Source organism: Microcebus murinus, chromosome 26 (genome assembly GCF_040939455.1).
Source record: "Microcebus murinus isolate Inina chromosome 26, M.murinus_Inina_mat1.0, whole genome shotgun sequence".
In the NCBI taxonomy this organism is placed as follows: domain Eukaryota; kingdom Metazoa; phylum Chordata; class Mammalia; order Primates; family Cheirogaleidae; genus Microcebus; species Microcebus murinus.
This window is the reverse complement of record NC_134129.1, coordinates 6,970,333-6,994,249: the sequence shown is the minus strand read 5'-3', so window position 1 is coordinate 6,994,249 and position 23,917 is coordinate 6,970,333.

Genomic DNA, 23,917 nt, shown 5'->3' with positions numbered 1-23,917 from the left:
ATGTACCTTCCAGGAGACCAAGCATTATGTCAATAGGAGTTATAGAGGTTATTGTTATGAAGCAACTGTATAAATAAGTGCACACCAAGTATTTCTACTTTCTCCTTTAAAAACAGTTATGTCTATTCGTATAGTGTGCTCAACTACAATGGAATCAATGCTTAGTCACTGGGAAATGGGCATTTACTATCTTCCAGCTATACTCATTCATTTATTTTATATTTCACTTCTCCACTACTATATGTCAAACACTTTGATAACCATTAGGAAGATAAAGTTGAATAAAACGTGTTCCTACAATGAAGGAGCTCACATGCCAGAGAGTAAGACAAAGTAATTATGAAAAATGTTGTGGCAGAAATTTGGGCTGAAATTGTAGAAATCCCCAAAAGAAGTAACCAATAGAAAAGAGATGTACCATGGGTCAGAGAAGCACCATGTTAGACAGGTCTTTAAGGGCACAGAACAATTTTATAAGGTTACTGGAGATGCTCCTCATTTTTCCCCTTAAGGGATGATTCTAAGCCTTCTTGTTCATACGAGATTGGATGAGAAAGAATTCAAATCCAACCTGGGTCAATTATCTTCTCCTCTCTTTGCTATCTCGAAATAATTTAAACTGAGAGATACAGAAGTGATGTTAGAAGCTAGATCAAACTAATAGTGAAATACAAGTATAAATTTCCAGAAAATCCTGTTTCTGACATTTTTTTTTTTTCTGAAGTCTTCCTTGTCAACCATATCAGAATTGTTTCCTGTTGATGGGATCTGAAGCCCCCAAATTAACTTTCTTTATTCAAGGTTTTTAATTCTTGTACTTGAATATAAGGGAAAAGGTAATTAAAGCAGCAAAAATAATATATGCTAAAACACAATGGAGAAGAATGAGAAAGAAAAAATTTAAGTAACATTCAAATATTTTAAAATAAGAAATAAGATGTAGACGTCCCAAAGTTGGATCTGAGACACTTTTCTTTTCCAGACAAAAGAAAATCCAAGGTTTTCCTATTTCCTACCTTTAAGGGTTCTGCATAATGTGACTATAAAATATACATAAAATATGGATACATATTTCTCATATGTAGAATCTTTATTTTTAATTAGCACAGGAATAAAATAAATACACCAAGTTATTTACCCATAATATTATGTTATATATATTTAACCAGGTATTTCACATATTTCCAAAAATGTTACTTATAAAATTAATCTTTAATAACCCATGCCAGTATATGAAACTTCAGACAAAAAATTGCCTAAAATGTGAAAGATAAATTGAGAATCCAATAGTAATTCAAGTTAGGAAATTGTGGGAATAAGGTGTGCCACAGGCATTGTGCTTGGTTCAATTATAATCTAATAAATTGTAAAAGTATATATTAAAACATTATATAACATATATAACATTTATATATACATATGTGTACATATACATACATATATAACATTTATATATATGTGGGTGTATATATATAAACACACACATCTCTCATTTCCAACATGGAGTAAATATGAAACAAAACATTTCTGCAACATAAAGCAAACTCTGCAGTTTCATTTTTTTCTCACTCTCTCACTTGCTCTGTCTTCCTTTCCTATTTTACTTCTTTGGAAACTTGTTGAACTATTCAGCATATCTTCTAAGTACCAACAATAATAAATCTAATACTTTAAATTTCTCCTTTAAAGTCTAATTTCTGATTTTTCTTTTTAAATCATATATATTTAATAATTCAAGCATATAATAAAATTATTGTCTATATTTCTTAAACATTTTCAAAATTTTGGGTGATTGTGATAATACTTGGATTAATTTTAAAAAATGATTATTTATCAAAAGTGACCTATTTAAACAAAAAGAGAAATAGGAAATAGTCCAAGCTTTAGCCATGAGTGTATCTGCAAAGGAAAAGAGTGGGCATACAGGGTGGAAACAGTGCTAATTTTATGATTTTTTAAAATATCATTAATGTCAGAATAATAGAATTTTTAAAAATTAGTAAATTTTTTACTCAAAAAGGAATTGAGCACTCACAATTATAAAAATTACTAGGAGTAATACAGTAATAAATTCAAATGTATCAACTCTTAAAAACTTACTATCTAGTGGGAGGAACTATCAGGCATGCCTAAGTCTTTATTAGCTTTTTTTTTTTTTAAGACAGAGTCTCAGTCTGCTTCCCAGGCCAGAGTATGGTGGTATCATTATAGCTTGCTGCAACCTCAAACTTCCGGGCTCAAGTTGTGCTCTTGTCTCAACCTCCGAAGTAGCTGGAACTACAGGCACGTGCCATCATGCCTGGCTAATTTTTTAGTTTTTGTAGAGATGGGCTCTCATGATTGCCCAGGTAGTTCTCAAACTCCTGGCCTCAAGAAATTCTCCCTCCATGGCCTCCCAAAAGGCTAGGATTACAGACATAAGCCACCACGCCTGGTGGTTCTGTACAACAATGTGCATAAGGTTAAAAACATTGTCCTATACACTTAAAAATTTGTTGATGGTAGATTTCATGTTGTGTTTTTTACCTGTGTGTGTGTGTATACACACTATATATATACACATTCATACACACACATACTTATACACACACAGCGTATGTATACTACATGTATACACATGTATGTATGTATTGTATGTTATACACACACACACACACACACAAAATGAAGTGTCAGAAAAGTGTTACAAGAATTCAGAAAAAGGAAAGATTACTATGAGTCAAAGTTATCAGAGAAAGCTTCAAGGAGATTGAATAAGTCACAGGCCCTGAAAGATATGTAGGATTTGAACATTTGGAGATTATTTACAAGACTATATCAGGCTCAAGGAATAGCACAAGCAATACCTGGAGGATGGGAACTTAGAACATTCAGGAAATAATCAGTAGTTCATCTGGACTTGAGCAAAGTGTGTGAAAGAAGAAATAGAAAGCACGATTGGAATAACTAGGCTTTGATTAAGAAATGCCTTGGAAAGTAAGCTAAGCAGTATGGATTTTATGTTTCTATATAATATGAAGAATTGAACATTTGGGGCCTTTAATGAATATGAAATGACAGGAATAAAATTTAAAACCCTCAGGATGTTACACTTACAATTCATAGAAGAATTGGTAATAACAGGCCTATATAAGGCAAAAATTAGATATATTCACATTTTTACTTTTTCTGTTTTTATGGATTCAAATATATTAATAAGAATAAATTTCATTATTTACAGTACATATGGGTGTGATCGTTGCTTGAAAAATATGAAAGGAACATAAAGGATTGCTTTGGCCTTAAACAATGTCTTTATCTAGTGAACAACACAAGTCCAAATTATGCAAAGCAATTAGAATACAAGCAAGTAATTCATGTGTAAAAATGATCACTATTTTATTTTTTTATTATTTTTTTTATTCAGCATATTATGGGGGTACAAATGTGAAGGTTACGTATATTGCCCATGCCCCCTGCCCGCTCGAGTCAGAGCTTCAAGCGTGCCCATCCTCCAAACATTGCACATCTAACTCATTATGTTTGTATATACCCATCCCCTCCTCCCCCCTCCCACCTGCCCGACACCCGATAAATGTTTTGTTTTGGGTTTTTTTTAACATTTTGGTTACATTTTATATCTTTGCCTCTCCTGAGCAAGGGTTAGAAGTACACCCTTCCCCTCCACAATGCTCTCCCCATCCCTCAGATGTGGGACTACTCCTCCAGCCCCCGAATCAACACCACCACCCCTTGAGCACCATAGTGTTAATCAGTCAGTACCAATTTGATGGTGAGTACATGTGGAGCCCATTGTTCTGATCTTGTGTCACCTCACTTTGGATAATGGGCTTAAGCTCAATCCAGAATAAAATAAGTGGCACTAGCTCACTGTTGTTTCTTAGAATTGAGTGATATTTCATTATAAACATATACCAAATTTTAATAACCCACTCATGAACTGACAGGCACTTGGGTTGTTTCTGTGTCCTTGCAATAGTGAATTGTGCTGCCATAAACATTCGGTTGCAGATGTCTTTATAATAGAATGTCTTATGCTCTTTTGGGTAGATGCCTAACAATGCTATTGCTGGGTCGAATGGTATTTCTATTTTTAGCTGTTTGAGATATCTCCAAATTCTTTTCCACAAAGGTTGCACTAATTTGCAGTCCCACCAGTAGTGTAAGAGTGTTCCTGTCTCTCCACACCCTTGCCAGCATTTGTTGTTTTGGGATTTCTTGATACAGGCTATTCTCACAGGGGTTAGGTGATATCTCATTGTGGTTTTGATTTGCATTTCTCATTAACGATGTTGAGCATTTTTTTATATCTTCACTTTGTATGGAACCATAAAAAATCTTGTATAGCCAAAGCAATCTTAAGTAAAAGGAACAAACTGGGTGGCATCAGTCTCCCTAACTTCAAGCTGTACTATAAATCAATAATAATTAAATCAGTCTGGTATTAGCACAAGAACAGAAGCATCGACATTTGGAATTGAACTGAGATTCCAAAGATGAAACCATCTGCATAAGGTAACTTATTCTTTTATAAAGCAGACAAAAATATACACTGAGAAAAGAATCTCTCTTCAATAAATGGTGCTGAGAAAACTGGATAGCTACATGCAGAAGGATCCCTACCTCTCATCTCTAACAAAAATCTACTCAAGATGGATAACAGACTTAAACCTAAGGCATGAAACCTTAAGAATCCTAGAAGATGATGTTCGTAAAAAACCCTTTCAGACATTGGCCTAGGCAAAGAATTCTCGAAGAAGATCCCCAAAACAATCACCACAGCAACAAAAGTAAACAAATGGGATATGATCAAATTAAAAAGCTTTTGCACAGCCAAGGAAACTATCATTAGAGCAAATATACAACCTACAGAATGGAGAAAATATTTGCTCTCAACATTTCTGATAAAGGTCTGATAACAAGCATCTATCTAGAGCTCAAAAGAATTAACAAGAAAAAAAAAATCAAACAACCCCATCAAGAAATGGGCAATGGAAATGAACAGAAACTTTTCTAAAGAAGACAGAATAATGTCCAGCAAACATATAAGAAATATTTCTTTCTGAGAAGTAGGTCTCAACAGTGGGCTTAAAATATTCAGTAAATCATATTGTAAACAGATGTGCTCTGTTTCAGGCTCTGTTGTTTCATTTACGGAGCTCAGGAAGAGTAGATTTTACATAATTTTTAAGGGTCCTAGGATTTTCAGAACAGTAAATTAGCATTGGCTTCAACTTAAAGTCACCAGCTACATTAGCCCCTAACAGGAGGGTCGGCCTGTCCCTTGAAGCTTTGAAGCCAAACATTGACTTCTTCTCTCGAGCTATGAAAGTCCTAGATGGTATCTTCTTCTAATAGAAAGCTATTTTGTCTACATTTAAAATCTGTTCTTTAGTGTAGCCTTCTACATCAATAATCTTGACTAGATCTGATGGATAACTTGCTGCAGCTTCTACATCAGCACTTGCTGCTTCGCCTTGCACATTTTTGTTCTGGAGACAGCTTCTTTCCTTAAACCTCATGAACCTAGCTTCAAACTTTGCTTCTGCAGCTTGCTCACCTATCTCAGCCTTCATGGAATTGAACAGAGTTGGGGCCTTCCTCTAGATTAGGCTTTGGCTTAAGGAAATGTTGAGGCTGGTTTGGTCCTCTATGCAGATCACTAAAACTTTCCTCATATCAGCAATAAGGCTGTTTTTTGCCTTCTTATCATTCATGTGCTTACTAGAGCAGCACTTTCATTTTCCTTCAGTAACTTTTCCTTTGCATTCACAACTTACTTAATCATTTGGCACAAGAGTGCTAGCTTTGGCCTATCTGAGCTTTTGACATGCCTTCTTCCTTAAGCTTAATCATTTCTAACTTTTGATTTAAAGTGAGATATGTGTGACTCTTCCTTTTACTTGAAAATTCAGAGGCCATTGCAAGGTTATTAACTGGCCTAATGTTAACATCATTGTGTCTTAGAGAACAAGGAGGTCCAAGGAGAGGAAGAGAGATGGGTATTGGCCGGTAGCTAAAAGCAGTCAGAACACATACAGCATTTATCAATTAAGTTTACTATCATATGGGGATGGCTCCTGGTGCCCCCAAACAAGTAAATATTAACATCAAAGATCACTGATCGCAGATCACCATAACAGAGATAATAAAAAGGAAAATTTTGAATTATTTTAAGAACCACCAAAATGTGACGCACAGATATGAATTGACTATACGCTGTTGGAAAAATGGCACAATAGACTTGCTCGATGCAGGGTTGCCACAAAACTTTATTTTCTACAAAACACAAATATCTGTGAAGTATAATAAAGCAAAGTACAATAAAATGAGATATGCCTAAAATGAGATATGAGAAATGTATATGAGAATGCCTAATTAACCACACTCCTGCTAGAGTATTTTTTATCAATTTAGTTGTTATATGTATATAGATTTCATCATCATCATTATTCAACAAAAAAAAATAGGATTATAAAATTATGCTAACTGTGTCAATCATATTGTCAGCCAGTCAATGCCCTGAATTTTAAAGTGGTTGTCAACTAACATGTGACCCAGCACTATGTCTCAGAAGATAAGCCCTGGGGGTGCACCTTATGGAGAGGGCTGAACAGAAGATCACTGAAGTGACTTGGCAGAAAAGAATGTAGCCCAAAGCTTGAACAAATATTTACAATTTAAAATGAAAACTATAGAAAGAATTAATCAGTTTCTGTGATTGAAATTAAAGAGATGTGTAGAAGAGAGGCTATGAGGCTATGAAAATGTCCTAAAGACGCAAATCTATTGAGGAAACCAAACCTTTAAGCTAGCAGAACTTATAAAGTAGAAAAATAGGTAGAAAGGGTACCTGTGCAAAAGCAAGAATTGAATAGGAGAAAGAAATTAAACAAAGTAAACTAGAGATACTGTGAAAGAGCAGGAGTGTCAAAGGAGAGATACCAAAATGACAGTCCAAGACAATTATACTGATGGCAGAGCTATGTTGCAAATTCTGTCCTTATTTACCAGCCCACCGGATAGAGATAAGTGGTGGAGGTAATAGAACCCTCAAAAGAAGCATGAGGATTTGACTGGCAGTGACAACATTAGAAACACTGTGAAAAGCAGAGAAAAAGGTTGTGTAGAGACAGACTGATGTAAAAGATTTAGCTTAGCCCCAGAACATAATGGCAGTTATGCCCGTTCCATTAAACCATTCTTTGACCTTATCTGAACAACCCTACTCCTTGTAACCAAAGCGAACTAAAACAATAATGCTTTGCTATTTATAAAATATTTTCTCCTAGAGTGTCTTATCTGAATTCCCAAAAAGCTCATATAGTGTGCAGAGCAATTATTACTCTGGCATTTATCTTTGTTTTGTTTCACAGATGGGGCTCAGAGAGATGAAATAATTTATTCCATCAGGGCTTTCGATTCTAAATCATCTCCATTCAGAAAAAAAAGTATTAAGAAATTAGAAAGTAGCAGAAATCATACTAGCCAATGGGATCACACATACACACAAAATACAAATATACAATTCCCACCACCAACAAGCTCACAGTATAATAGGAGAGACAAAGAAGCAAACCACAAGTTAGGACATAGTTAATTGCAGAGACAAGTGTGTGCATAGGATGTTAATTACAGAGAAGAGAAATTGAACCTGAATTTGAGTGGATAGCAGTGAATATTCAGTGCTATTTAGTGGGCAGCTAGAAACAATGGGAAGGAAGGCCAAGGGGAAAAGAGAGCTACTAGGTAAGGAAGGCTTTATGAAGGAGAGAGACGACATTGTCTGGCACATCAAAGGTGCTCAATCAATTTTGATTGAATAGGTGAATAAGCTAATAATGACCCTAGAACTTATTATTGAAGCAGGACTAGGTGTTGGCCGAGTAGATGAAGAGAAAGAGTATTTTTAGGGAGATAGATTATAGAATCTTTATAGAAGTCTGAGCTATTTGACCTGGCTGGAGGGGTGAGAGCATGTATGAGAATTTGAATATTAAGAGGTAGTCAGTTATCAAATCACGCGGCGGTTTCTATGTCATTTTAAGGAATTTGGTACTTATCCTGAGGTCCCTGAAGAGTAAGGAGAATACTTTATGTTACCACATTTGCATTTTAGAAATATGTGTCTAGTGGCCACATGGAGGATAGATTGGTGAAAGACAAAAATATAGCAGATAGGTAAGAAAGGAGTGTCTCATAGTCATCAAGGGATAAGACTTATAAGGTTAATATAAGACAAAAAGAGTCAAACTGAATAAGAGGGCACAAATCACAAAGGAATTCAACAATTTATAGCACAGGACCCAGTCACCAATTGCATATATAGAATGATAGATAAAAACAGTGATAAATTGACTTTCAGCTCATTTTTGAACATTGAGATGCTATTAACCAAATATTGAATACAAAATAGAGCAGATTCAGAAGGAGCAGAGAAATAAAAGGAAAACTAGGAATAAAAGGAAAACTAGGAGAGAGTAGTGCAAGGGGCTAAGAGAACTTAAAGAAAAAAGGAATGACCGCAATGTCAAACGGCACAGTAATGTCAAATAAAGTAAGAGCCAATGTGTAGCTGTGAGATTTGGCAGTTGAGAGCGTTGATAGCCTGTGCAACAGCTGTTTTAGTGGAAGAGAGGAAACATATGGCAGAGAGCAGCTGGTGCGTGGAGTGAGAATGGGAAGCAAGTGTAGGAAACCAAAAGCCCAGAGACTTCTTCTTTACACCTTGTTAGCCATATCTCACAAAAGTTAACCGTATTGGGAAAATATTTGGGAATTCAAGATTCTGCTACTCATCCGAGTGTCATTTAGTTATAATCAGAGCAAAATATGCAGCACATACTTAGAACCCTTCACTACATGGAGTGCGTGACATTTTCAGTATGAGTCGTCCCTGCTAAACTGTGAATTCTGAAACATCAGTAATGGTGTCTGTCTTGTTTCCCATTGTACTAATACCTGGCAGTCATTAAATATGCAGTGGATAACAACTTTCTTATCTCTATTTTTACTCCTTTATTATGATAGTACAAATTTCATTCATTTTTCCATGTTTCCAGATGAAATGCTACTCCCTTATGAAGTCTTTTCCAATGTCCCTCTGGCTATCTCTCTCTCTCTGTCTCTCTTCTGTGATTCCAATATGATACTCCAGAATATCCATAATATGTTACATCTAAATACATACTGTCTTATAGCTACTTTTATACACATGTATGTTTCTGACTAGACTATCAGTTATGTTTCTTCAAAGTAGCAAAATCTCTATGGGTAATTATTTAGAGATTTATTTACTTCAAGCCCATTTGGTACCCCTGCACGAAGTGCTGGGCCTAAAATAAACTAGGCCAGATGTCAAGCAGGGAAGATAAGCATGAATAGGTGGAGAGCAAGGACAAACTGGAATCCATGAGGATGAGCTTGAATCTACAAAGACAAATAAACCCACTCTTGATGCTCACCATAACCTTCCTTGATCTCATACCTCCTCCGAGCCTCAGGCCTCCAACTTCAGTCTATGCAGTTTTCCTGCAGATCTAGTATACTCCATCAGGGAGCTGTGAATGAATGTTCTTCAGGACCTGAGGAAGCTATGGAAGATCCAGCAAAACTTGCACATGAGCCTACAGATCCACAACAATGTACAATTGGTACAACTGTGCCTAACACTGCACCAACCTTCTGAGTGTGAACATGGCTGGGGCCTCTCTTCTCCTGTCTAAATCTCACACACACTTCTCTTGTTGTCAACTCCAACCCAGAACCCTGGATGGAAGAGAATTCTGGAAAAGTAGCCTCAGATTAGCTAAATGAACATACTGCAAAATTACCACAGTCTACCCTTTATTAATTTGGCACCATATACATCTCTTTTAACCATATTGAACTTCCACATAAAAATAATATCAAAATCATGTATTCACATAACATGAGAAAAATGTCCCCTGTACAACCAAAAACATGCTAATCCTTTCCCCAAAAAAGGATGAAAAATCACTCCATCCATGTTTGAATGATGCACATTTATCATCTAGCTCAGTCATGTTTCCCCTTGATATACTATAATTTAAATGTCAAGATATGAGGTTAGGTATTGTCATCACATGTTATGTTAGATCACAGAGGAATAGAGAAGAAAGGAAAATGAAGATAGACACAAATATGTTTATATTAAAATAAGGAAGAAAAACTCATGATTATTACAGTCCTCATTTTTGAAAACTGGGTGCATGATAATAGCTGATATTTATATTGTCTTTCTTTCACTATAAATTTCATGTATACTGTGATTTCAAAAAGCATGTTGGTATGTAGGATAGCCCAAATTTTCAAGGGTCAGGCCATTAATCATTCTGTCTGTATGGGGTTGTTATATTTTGAGGGGATCTAAGACCACCAGACCAGCAGAACCCAAAGGAGAGAGAGAAGCAAAACTTTCACAATCAGATCACCAGAAGTAACAGTGAGAGAAGTCACTCCTATTGCTATACCTTGATTCCCATACTGTGAATCCGGACTAGGGGGTGGAGGGACACCACCATGTACTGGTGGCAGATTTAGAGCATATGCCACATTCTGGTAGCCACTACCCTAGCTTCCAAAGTGTTGCAAACACTGACACCAAAACTGAGTCTTCAAAGTGCCACTTCACATATCAGTGAAATCAGGTACTTCAAGGTGATGGAAAACATGATAAAACAAGAAGATTCCACAATCATAAGCTTATTGTCACATATTGTCTGCTATAAAATGAGTCACTTGGTGAGAAGAAATTTTGTGGGGAATGCCATGACAATGACTAAGTCATCTGTAGATCCATGTGTGATGATTTTGAAAGAACAATAGAGGAAAAGGAGGCAAATCAATTTCCAGGGTAATGTCTATTCCAATGAGAACAAATCCTGGTTCTTTCCATGAGGAAAGTGATCCAATGTAACCAGTCTGCCACAGTTGGCTGGCTGGTCACCACAGAGAATGGTGCCTTATTGGCACCATTGCTCTCTGATATGGATGGATTGAGCATTCATCAGTGGCTGTAGCTATTCACTCTTGGTGATTGTAAGCCCATTTGCTGAGACCATGCATAACCTGTATCCCCACTACCTTGGACAATTTCTGAGCCCATTGAGCAAGAACAAGAATGGCTGAAGATAGAATGTGTCATCTTGCTCATCTTATTATTAAGCTCCTCTTCTGGCTGAGGTTCTCTGGTAAGCATTCACCCAGAATACAAATGACTTCACACTCTGTGCCCATTCATGCTCTTACCCCTTAGTATTTTGTCACCAGTTTTCTGTGTTCCTTCTAAGTTCCTGACTATCCAATCTAACCCATAGTCACTGACTATGAAACAATGTAGCACCATGCCTCTGGCTGTTTCTTCTTTGAAATTTGAAGTTCTGCTCACTGGTGGAGGAGGGATTTCTCATACTGCCCTTCAGAGTGGACTTACAGTGCTGCAGCTCTTTACTTTTGGGTAACGCCAGCATATTGTTCAGAGTCATCTATAAACCAGATTCAATATTTTTTCAAAATCCTTTAAAGCAGATACCACAGCATTTAACACAGCATTGTGTCTGTAGAAGTCACAGAACAAATAACTGTTAACATGCACTTAAAATACTTCATTTTAACTAGTAATTTTTGTTGCCTCTTGGGAGGAAAAGAAGAACAGCTAGGGGAGATGAGGGAGGCAGAAATTTCTCCCCTTTTGTGCATTTGAACTTAGAACCATTCAAATACATTGCTTATTTTTAATGATTTTAAATTAAGGATAATAAGCTGAACTGCAAATATCTTTTAGGAAAAGAATAATTCTATTCTTCATAGTTTGAATTTTTTAATGTATTTTATCTGGATTTCGACTGCTTTGTAATAGGATTTTTAACTTCAGTGTTGATAGAACAGAGGCTGACTTTCTTTTTTATTTCTTGGAGAAAATTTGCACAGCTTTAAAGTAAGCCATGCTTACATAATACATGCATTAACCTTTTGTGAAGACGTCATTATGCATGCATGTCCACATAGTGCCAGAGAATGTCGGATGTTACTGAAATCCACTCTACCATTCCTAATCATGTCAAACAAACTTCTTTAGGCTTCTTTCAGTCAACAATTAATTGTTTTAAAGAAACTTTCAATAAGCCTTCAGAGAAGAGCTACATCGTAAGAGTTCAAAATAGTAGCTTCCTCTCTTCTCCCTGAAGAAAATTCTAGAAAATGTGCTGTTCAGTTCTTTCACATATTATACATGCACATGCATGTATTCTGAAATTAACCAAGAGATTTCCATTTATTAATATTTCCTATATCTTACATGTTTGGCTTTTTATCCATATTTTATTTAGTGTTCCCATACTACTATTTCTCAAGTTTCTCAAGTGCACTCTTAGATCTTTCCTTTTGGGGTCCTGCAGGAGACTGAGGGGTACTGATAGGGGTGATGGTATTTGTAAATGGGGCTTTTGGGAGACAATTTAGGATGACTCTCCGGTTTCCAGGTTAAGAAAGTAGAAATATTTTGATAGTTGGCAAACTAAAAGAAATAAGTTGAAAATGAAATTCCATGCATAATTTCCACTCTGAACATATTATATTTAAGATAAGTATGCAGCACCTGTGAGTTAGGACATTTAGGAAGATTGTTGAATATACCAGTGGAACATTCAATAAGATGAGGCAGTTCAGAAAAAATCTGAGTTGCTGTTGGAAATTTGAAGACCATAGACATCTATGTGCTCAGTGAAACCATGCATATATTCATAAGTGGTTGTATGAAATTTGGATTTCACAGATATATGCATCCATGAAACCATATTGCCCAGGGAGAATATACAGCACAATAAATGAGTAGTACTGAGATGCAAACTCTGCAACACACCTACATTTAAGGGTCAGATAGAGGAAGAGCAGCCTTAGAAAAAGACAGGAAAACATACATAGGGAGTCAGGAGGAGGATCAGGAGTATGAGATTCTACAGAGGAAAGAAAGGAAAGTTAATAAGTGACTGATCAAAGTGTTACGCCTGTGTAAAATTGAAGCAGTTGAAAAATAACATACAACGGCTAATAATTTGGTGACTACCACACCACTGCTTTGCACATTCCACCACCGAGTAGGAATTGATCCTCATTGGATGCCAATGGGAAACCAATTTTCCTTCTATTTATCCAGTATACATTTCCATGCCTCCATAATTTTGTGGCTAATATAGCCTCTTACATTAAAATAGATATTTCAAAACCAAGAACCTTTCCTTTGTCATTGAAAGTCCTTGGTTTCTAAAGTATAGGATCAGTTGAGGTTCGCCCATTTCCCTTTATCAATCCTTTCATCCTGCAACTCAAACATTTCAAATTTCCAAACATAATTTTAATAATCTTTAATTGCACAGATATTTATTATCCTTCATTTTTTTTATTTATTCCCCAGAAGTGGCAACACCTGTATGTTTTACTTTGCAAACCGCATCAAAAGATTTAGACTTTATAAAACCTTCCATTGGCCACTGTCTGAGTCATGACCTTTACCCCCTCCTTGCTTAAAGCTTACTCATTTTATAAGCCAAAGAAAAGACATAAGATGAAAGCGAGCAAGATAAAAGAGGATAATAAAAGAAGTGAAGCTGGGAAAAGGTAGCTTGCAGAACTCCTGTGAACAATAAGAGGACCTCATTCATAATAAGGAGGCACTTTGCTGGGAGCACTCTTTCAAGAATGTGGTCAGGTGCATAACCTTGGAAAGATAAGGTGAAGTCAAACTGCCATAGCAAACAGCTATTTTCCTCCAACCCCAATACATAAGACTTAAACTTTTCTTTCTTTCTTGCAATACTCCCTGGTGAAGTGACAACATATGTTCTGCACCAATGTAAATTTTTCATCATAAAAATAGGAAGGGGTACAATTTGAATAAAAAAGAGGGAAAGTAAGAACCATGACCATAAACTAGGTTTAGATTAGCAGTATACTCAACTCTTTTTATAAAGGTGAGAACTACACATCAGCTTCCAATTACACCTAAACCATACTGCCCTCACACAGAACATCTGGTAATATTCAGTCGCAAATTCCCAAAGGATGTCACACTTATTAAATTTTTATTAAAATTAATAGCAGGCCTGCAAGTCATGGCAACATTATAAGAGCCACTTGTCGAGAAAATAGTATCCTCTGAAATAATAAAGCTACATTCTGTAAGAAAATCAAGGCCAAATATTATCTACAAGAAACCAGTTAAATTTATTCCTGAGGAATGTTATTCCTTTCTATGCCATATTGACACACTGATTATTTACTCATAATGCAATGTCATGGACATTAAAGGTGAATATCTCTACCGGATGACAATGGATATTTCCACAAGACCCAAGTTCTAATTATTCTCATTTATATATTCCTTTATTGTAGAATTAAATAATTTAAGTTACTGAAATATTATTTTGCATATTTTGTTGTCATTGACAGAGTCTAATAAATGTAACTTTTTAAAATAGTCACTCTTTATATAGCTTAAATCACCTTTTGGAACATGTCAATGATGCTGAAATAAGTAATTTATTTACAATTTGAATTTCTTATTTCCTTGACACGTCATTGTGTTTCTCTACACAATGTCCCCACACCTCAACTTTGACACCCATGGTTCTCTGACTCTGTTTCTGTGTGTGTGTCTGTCTGTGGGTGTGTCTCTCTCCCTCTCTGTGTATATCTCTTTCTGTATATGTTTGTGATTTGTGTATAGAAGTATTATTTTTATCCTGTGCGTACTGTGTGTAGCTACTGTATTTATGTCTTTCTCTCCATAGAATGTGTGTATGAGAGACTTTTAATCTCTGTTTCTCTTATATTTTTACTGAAATAAAATTCATATTGCATAAAATTCACCATGTTAACCAGTGTAAAATGTAAAATTTAGTGGTTTTTAGTATATTCATAATGTACAACCAGCACCACTAAGTCCAAAGTATTTTTATCGCTCTAAAAAGAAAGATGGTACCCATTAATCAGTCAGTCCCAATTTCTCTATTTCTCCCTCTCCCCAAGCCCTGTCAACCACTAACCTTTTTGTCTCTATAGATTTGCCTATTATAGAAATTTTATATAAATAGAATCATACAGTAAGGGGCCTTTTGTGTCTGGATTCTTTCATTTAGCATAATATTTTCAAGGTTTGGCCATTCTGTAGACTGTATGTGTACCTCATTACTTTTAATTTCTAAAGAAGTACTGGGCTAGTTTCCTTGTACCTCCAAGTCTAAGTACGTGAGCCCGTGTGTGTCTCTCTCTGTGGGTCTTTGTGGGAATTTCTCTCGCTCTTTCCCAGTTTGTGGTATCTGTGCCTCTATTAGACAAATACTGGTGAGGATCTTCAGCCCTGTGTGTCTACTACACATACACAGATAAATACTACACTACAGACTTAGGCAATAAATCTTATCAACTTATTTTCAGAAAGATTGTTTTTAATGATTGTAGGTTCCTTTTCTAAGAATCTTGCCTGACTACCAAAGGTAACTAGAAATCCTCCATAGTGGTTAGAACTGAAAGAAGAGGCATCACACCAATCACACCTTACACACAGACTCCTTCTGGCACAAATAGTCCCATGTAACTAGGCACAAAGGGACTGCCAGGAACAAGCACATAGGCACCCGGGCAAAAGGCTGTAACATTAAAGTAACAGCTACATGTCAGAAAAGGTGGAATCAAAAAGGCACATTTGCAAATGTCCAAATTAAAATATCTTCTACATATTATATCAGGATTCCTTTTCAAACCATCCCCCATATTCTCCCTCTCCGAACTCCCAATTCTAAGTCACAGGTCATATTATGTCGTTACCTTCACAATCTCCTTTTGTTCCCAATTGACTACCAAAACAAAAAAATCAGAAATTCTTTACTATGGCTTTCCAGCATATTGATGACCTTTCCACAGTTTACAACTTTAAGATCATCTACTGAACTCTGCCACTCCACCCTAGTGGCTACTCACCTCAAACATATCATGTCCCTTGCTGGTGCTAGATCCTCAACTTTGGGTATCTGAGGATCTTCCTCTTCTGGTCTGATGATCTCCTTCGAGTATGAGATCAAGTGTAACTACCATGCTCTGATTTCTCACCACCCAGTGAAATCAATCTCACTCACTGATAATGCCCACATTCTAAAAGGAACTCTGGCTGGTGCAGTGGCTCATGCCTATAATCCCAGCACTCTGGGAGGATGAGGCAGGAAGATCACTTGAGACCAAGAGTTTAAGACCAGCCCAGGAAACATAGTGAGAAGCTGTCTCTACAAAGGATGAAAAAAACAATTAGCTGAGAGTGGTGGTATATGCCTCTAGTCCCAGCTATCAGGAGGATAAAGCAGGAGGATCACTCAAGCCCAGGAGTTCAAGGCTGCAGTGAGTAAGCTATCATCATACCACTGCACCCCAGCCTGGGTGACAGAGCAAGACCTTGTCTCAGGAATAAATAAATACAATTCTATTGTGACACTGATCATATTTTTACTGTAATTATATATTTACTTTTCTACATTTCTTCTAAAGTATCAGCCTCTTGAGTACTTTACTCAGGTGTTCATACCCAGTGCTTAATACAACGCCTGGTACACACTAGATTCTGAATGAATGTTGACAGAATCAGATAGTTTTAAAATTTCCTGCAGGTAGTATAAAATTCATACTTCTTGATGAAAGCAGGAACTGAGAATAAGAAAAGGAGAGTGAAATGAGTAAGAATATGACTTTTAGGCCCAGCCTTAGAGAAAGAGTGTCTGGACCCTGGCTTGTGAACCAAGCAAAGAGTTCCTGTGTGTTCAGTTGGCAAACACCACCACACTGGTGATGAGCATGGGTGGGCTCTTACAGAAACCTGCTGGGCAATGTGGACCACTGAGGCAGCGACCCTTCTCGAATCAATTTCAGCTTTTCAAATGCTGAGTACATAGAAACATTTCAAAGTAAGCTTCAGAGATGCACTCGAGCAACAGCAGGAGTTCCAAGCTGTTGTTCCAATTGCTCAGGTGATCCATAACCCAATTGTGAATATTGAACAATCACATGATGTTTTTATGATTTTTTTTTAAATTGAACAAGACACAAAAACTTCAGAGATGGCATAAATCAACACTTTTTTGCTCAAGTGCAATTTGCCCCAGTTCCTTTAGCTCCCCATAGATTATCATCCCAATATTCAATTCTAAATACCTGGTCAACTTAACCCACTGAATATGGCTGATTTATGAGACATTTTAGAGTTATTATCCTCATCATTTCTATGCATATGGGTCAAGTAGCTATAGTTTTTTTTTTTTAGATAAGCAAAGAATGTCTCTCTAATTTGGTCTCAACATCTCTCTCTGGAAAGTGGTCATAAACTCTAGCCTTGTCCTGATAGGGGTCTAAGAGATTTGGTCACAGATGTCCTTTCACAGGATACTTCTTTATCCTGGCAGGTGGCCTATTGCCTAGATGTCATACCCACAACCAGTTGTCCCTCTCACAGGAAACCTGTTTATACCAGCAGACATCCTTGTGGCTCCTTGTATGATTTTCATATAGTTTATTTCCACCAAGAGAGCCACTCTCTAGGAGAGTCTTGACCAGGAAAAAAGTTAGGTTTTGATGTGTCAGTTGGTTGAGACACAGAAGAGGCAACATGACAAAAATACATGAAATAATAGAAAGTTTATGACTCACAGGTCCACAGGAGAAGTACTGATGAGGGACGATGGGAAGATCAGGGAGGCAACGCACTCAACCAGTAGATGGGGCGCATTAAATAATAGACCTATGGGCTGAAGCCTTTATTGGAGTCAGAGAGTTACCCACGCAGGTGTCCTGAGAAGAACTTTAATTGGTGGGGTTAAAGCAAGCAGGCACACGTTCTATGGGGTCACACTGTGACCAAGAGGTTGTCACTGAGACATATCTGCACAGTTCCTGTGGATTGTGTGGGGTCAGTGGGGGGTGAGTCAAATAGATTGTCTGTCCCAGAGGCAGGTGATCAGAAGGAACAATTGTATGAGGCTTATATCTGGATCAATCACATTGAGGAATTGGAAGGAGGCAAAGAATTGGAATCTGTGTCAATGGTGACTGAGCCCTGCTTCTGATACGAAATCTACATTCAAAGTAAATGCCAAGACAGCATAAAGTTATAGAAATTTGCTATGTTCTGGTTTTTGCCTTACCTGTTTATTTGGGTGGTCCCAAGAAGCAATGGAAGGGGAGAGGGGATACAACCCAGGAAACCAATAATGGGTGCGATAATAAGCACGAGACTAACTGTGGACAGCAGAGCCTCGATCCAGCTGAAGATCTCTGGGAGACAGTGTGGAACAGGCCTCAGAGTTACCAATCCAAGGAAACCAGAATACTGGGGCATTTATACTCCAACTTCCATTCATTATTATTTAAGAGTTTCTCCTGGTGGCATTAATTCTCCAGCACTTCCTGTCTGTCTTAGGCAAAGTCTGAGAGAAAGCCGTTAGGCAGAGACACCTGAGCACTGAATGAATGCTGAATACTGAGGGGACATAGGCATGGCAGCCCAGGGTCTCTTCCACTCTGCATTTAACAGGACAAGTCCAGGGCAGAGCTGACACCCAGCTGGTTTGCTCTGCCCAGCTGTTCCAGTTGTTTACATCTGGTGTCTGTTTTGATTAGTCAGTACCCGAGCTTTGTTGGTTAAATGTTCTAAATATTACCCTTCCTAAGGGTGTGGGAGAGAGTAAAATATGGGATGAGCTATGGTTCAAACTCCAGTGGTATGAGGAAGAACTCTAAACACTTGACAACAAACACAGAGAGATGCCAAACACCTGAAAGCTTTGCAAACACCATCCATTCATATGGCAACCTGGTCTTGATGAGAAAGGGCTATTGTCAATGGTGACTTCAAACAGAAAGCTGGAGTTTTTAAAATAGGATGAGACCAAATGTCTCTGCTCCAAGCGCAGAGACATTTCTTGTTATGTTTACAGTGATGAGACATCCCCTGTAACCCAAATTTGTTTGAAGTTCAACTAAGCAAAGCAATCCCTGTTTCAGGGTTACATGCTTTGTCAATCTTGTGTGGAGGAAAGCTCTAGAATGCACATCCACAAAAAGACCAAGTTAGCTCTATCTTCCAGTGAGGCAACAACCCTGAAATGTGAGTAGCATGCCAAATTGTACAATAAATGTATAAATAAAACCCAACTCTTTGTTTTTAGCCCAGAGTTCTACCCAATATATCACCTTGCCTCTTAAAACTTCTCCATAGTAAGGAATTATTTTTAAGTCATTTTCAAAAGGGCAAACCTAGCATGAAACTTAAGCCAATACCATATGGAACAGAGAATAAAATGAATTAGCATATTATTAATTGCATACCATTAATTTTCAAGGACAACTGCAAATTAGAACAACTCATTCATTTCTGAAATGTGGCTTATGTATGGGGAATATCTTCATGTCTCAGACAGGTTATCCATTTATTAAGATTAAAATATTTCCTTTCTCTGAAGGGTACCATAAAAGGGGGACAGATGTTGAATGGGAAGAGTGAGCCATAAGCCCAGGACTATAAATCAGGGAGGAAAATAACAAGAAGCAGAAAAGACTGAGAAAGCCTCTTCTGCTATAGCCCAAGCACCCAGTCCACATACACACAGAAAAGGAAAAACAATTTTAATGGTATCAGTCAAGAGAAAATAAGAACATTATAACAAGAATCTATTTCAGTCCCTTCGTGATTGCCTTCATTATTCAGCTGATGTCAGTAAGGCAAGAGTCTCTGCAAAGTTTTACCCGTGAATTCTTTGCAACACACTGACAATGTGCTCCACTCTGCATTGACTTAGGAGATGGCTTGGTCTCTGCCTGGGGCTCTTACAATCTGGTCGAAGTAGTCAAAGCAATTCAAACATAAAAATGCCAGCTGAGAAGGGGATTAAATCTCAAGAGGTGCAAAGGTGCATGTAACATTATTAGCCACAACACCACATCGATGGTAATTAAGCAGAGAGCACATCTATTTTTCCACCCTCAGCAGCCCATATCAAAAGGCCACTATTTAAATTAAGTCAACCTGTGACCTTGATGTGACTTATTATTTGCCAAACATGTAGCACTGCACATCAGTAATTCAAATAAATTTAAATAATCAGAATCGTATGTTGCAGATTTACATGATCTCTTGATATTTTAGAACTAAAATGCATGGTGATTTTTAGACTGTGAAACCTTCTATCAAGTTACCCCAACACAAGAATATAGCAGTATAGAAACTAAACTGGGTTTTGATACACCTATCTGACATGTCCATCAGCTAAGTTTCACTCCTCTGGGTGAACTTATAAAGACTGGCTGAGTAAATCAACAATATGTTCATAATATTATGTGAGTGTGGCAGATTTAGTCTATACTTATATATTGGTGAAGTTATTTGCCAGTCTATCCAAGTCCAATAAAATCAGAGGTAATTATTATTTAATGTGAATTATATTACACATCATATAGCATTATGATTAATCACTGCCCTTAAACAGGATCCATTATTCTCCACAATATGCTATATTTATATATTATGCTAAAGTCCTATTTTATTTCCATGAAGTTGGTATCTTAAGGTGATGTGAGGTTGATTCTCTTCTCCAAAATTTTCCTCTCGTCAGACTTTTCTTAACTCTCTGTAATGTAAATGAAAATTAAGGTAATAATTTGGGGAATTTGCTAAGAAGCATATGATAATATTGAGTGTTTCTTGAACAAAGGGACTGTTTACAGAGCTGTAAGTAGTTCTAGAGAAATCTTAGACTAGCACTTGGTTTCACTTATACCTTCCCTTCCCCTGATTCCTTTAGTTCCAGGGATTATAATGGCTTCCTGCTATTATTTTCTGGGCATTTCACCAATGCTAAACTAAGATTTCCTTTGCATATTACTAGTAAATATTTGTATATGAAACATATAGTCTATGGCCTCATCTAATAAAACTATGGGATTTGTTTTCTACCTTAAGTCTTTGTCTTTTCTTACAGTAATTCATTTCTATTTCAAGAGTAAATGATTCAAGATAAATTAAGTATCTTCACTATTATGGTTTGAGTGCATCTCCTCCCAAACTCACATTGAAATTTGACTTCCAACATGGCAGTGTTGGGAGGTGGGGTCTATTGGAAGATATTTGGATCATGGGGGCAGTGGCTTCAAGAATAGATTAATGCCATTTTGTGAGAGCGAGTGAGTTTTCGCTCTGTCAGGAATGGAGAAGTTCATGAGAGAGTGGGTTAGTAGAAAGCAAGCTCAGCCTCTCACGTGTCTCTCTTTGCACACCCTCTGGCCTTTCTGCTTCTCTGCCATGTGTGATGTGGCATGTGGCCCTCTCCAGATGCCAAGAGTTTGCTGGCACTTTGCTTCTTGCACTTAAGAGTGTTCAGAATCATTAGCTGAATGAACTCCTTTTTTTTTTCATTTTTATTTATTTATGTTTTTCAGCATATTATGGGGGTACAAATGTTAAGGTTATGTATATTGCCCTTGCCCTCCCTCCCCCCTGAGTCAGAGCTTCAAGTGTGTCCATCCCCCAGACAGTGTGTGTCACACTCATTATGTATGTATATACCCATCCCCTCCTCCCACCTGCCCAGCACGTGATAAATGTTATTCCTATGTGTCCACTTAGGTGTTGAACCGTTAATACCAATTTGCTGGTAAGTACATGTGGTGCTTATTTTTCATTGTTGGGATACTTCACTTAATAGAATGGGTTCCAGCTCTATCCAGGAAAATACAAGAGGTGCTATATCACCATTGTTTCTTATAGCTGAATAGTACTCCATGGTGTACATATACCACATTTTATTAATCCACTCATGTATTGATGGGCACTTCATGAACTTCTCTTTTTTATGATGACCAAGTTTCAGGAATAACCAAAGCAGACTAAGACATCCACTAAGTGTTGCTTAATCAAAAGAAGGCCTCATCTGTAGAATACTGGATATGCTTTATAAATCCACTTCCCTATCTACTAGAGAAAAGCTCAACCCTAACATTGTCTTTAGGAGCCCAATACTGATAAGACACTTACAATGACCTTAAAAACCGTATGATATATTGACTAAGATTTGTTTTTAGTTAGTTCCATGAATCAACATATGAAAATGTTATTTACAATCCAGGAGCCTCCAGTCAAGTTGCCATGGATGAAATTAGTAGCTTCATTCTTACAAGTTAATACTTTCACTATGTACCATTGAATGCATGATCCAATATGTGTGCTTTTTCAGAAAATATATTCTCAAACGAAATAGTCTCACAATTTAAAATGAGCTGTTACCAATGTCAGAAAAAATCTAATTGTATATTTGGCTAATCAAAATAATTTAGTACTGAATATGAAGAAAGTGAATGAGCCCAGTCTGAGGTACATAGATTAATAAGAGGGAAGATAGAGAAGGAGAGTGTAGACAGAGGAGGAGAGGCAAAGTCTAGACCTTAGAGGTGGGGTTGCCTTTCAATGACTAGGTTCATACTGGTGTTGTGTAGAGATAGGGTAGAAATGGAGGTTAGTAATTCAGAGAAGAAGAACTATTCAATTAAGAGATTTAATGAGCCATCAACAAGAATAAAAGTCAAAGTGAGTTACAAAGGGAAAAGTATAATACATGCCTGCACCCTTCTCTGCTATTTTTTGAATCAATTAATGTTGAAATTTTGACCTCACATATTCATTAGGATCCAATTTTTTTTCTGTTTTCAATATATGCCTTTCAGATATAGGTAGGTATATTAATTAATCCACTTTTGTAATTTCACCAAATTGTGGTTGGATATAATTTTCTGTACTTGGCCAACTGGTCCAGCCCAAACATGAAAAAAAATTTGATAATTCTTCAAAATTATTAGAAATGTTAAAACTACTTGGCCAAGCACAAAAAAACATAGTTTGCCAAGTGGAAATAAGTCATGGTTACTCTGAATTTCAACATCTTTTTAAACAAAATTGGACTCTAAAGCACATGTTATTTCCATTACACCATTGTATCTTTCCTTATAAAGGTGAGTTCTATTTCCAAACTAAATTACCAACTGCTAGACTTATGATTCCTGGCAGCATATATTTCATAGTGCAGAGCAAATTGTTAAAACTCAACAAATGTTTGTTGAATTGAATTTAATTCATTTTCTTACCTATCAATTTTCACAACTGAAAGGCTCATGCCTTCTATTTTTTTCTCTAATTTTATAATCTAAAGCAGAGTGCATTGTAAATTCATGCTGCCTACTCATTCTGTCATACAATTTCTGGAAGTCAGTCATTCATATCTAAGTTGTATTTAATCTACTTATAAGCATCTACATGAAGTATAAATATAAATTGAAATTTTCATATAAACATGAAAATAAAATTTAACAAATGACAAACTGTTGTGAATTATTTTGATCACTATTTTTGGGGGTTTTAAGACTTTCAAATAGCTCTTAAAACACTAAAACATTCTTAAAGCCATACTTTTATTTTGTGAAACTTTGAACATAATATAGATTTATCTTCATTTTTGTTTTTTCACATAAAATCTCACTATAATTTTTCACCATGCCATAACTGTTCTTCATATGCATATATGATCTACAATAAAATATTTTCCTTGTCACATAAAAAAAAAAACTAAAGATGATAAACTCACTCACTATGGTTCTAACAATTTTACCCTAATTCAAAATAGAAATTTCCTTGCTAAACTTTATATTCTTCCAAAGATAGCATAAACTCAAAGAATCAAATCTTGGAAGTAGGCAGGACATTAAAAGACCCTAAAAAATTTATTCATGTCTGATATGCTCCCTCCTCAGAATGGGCAATAATTTTGTCATCTCAGATAACAGATGAAGACTTTATATATACAGATGCTCCTCG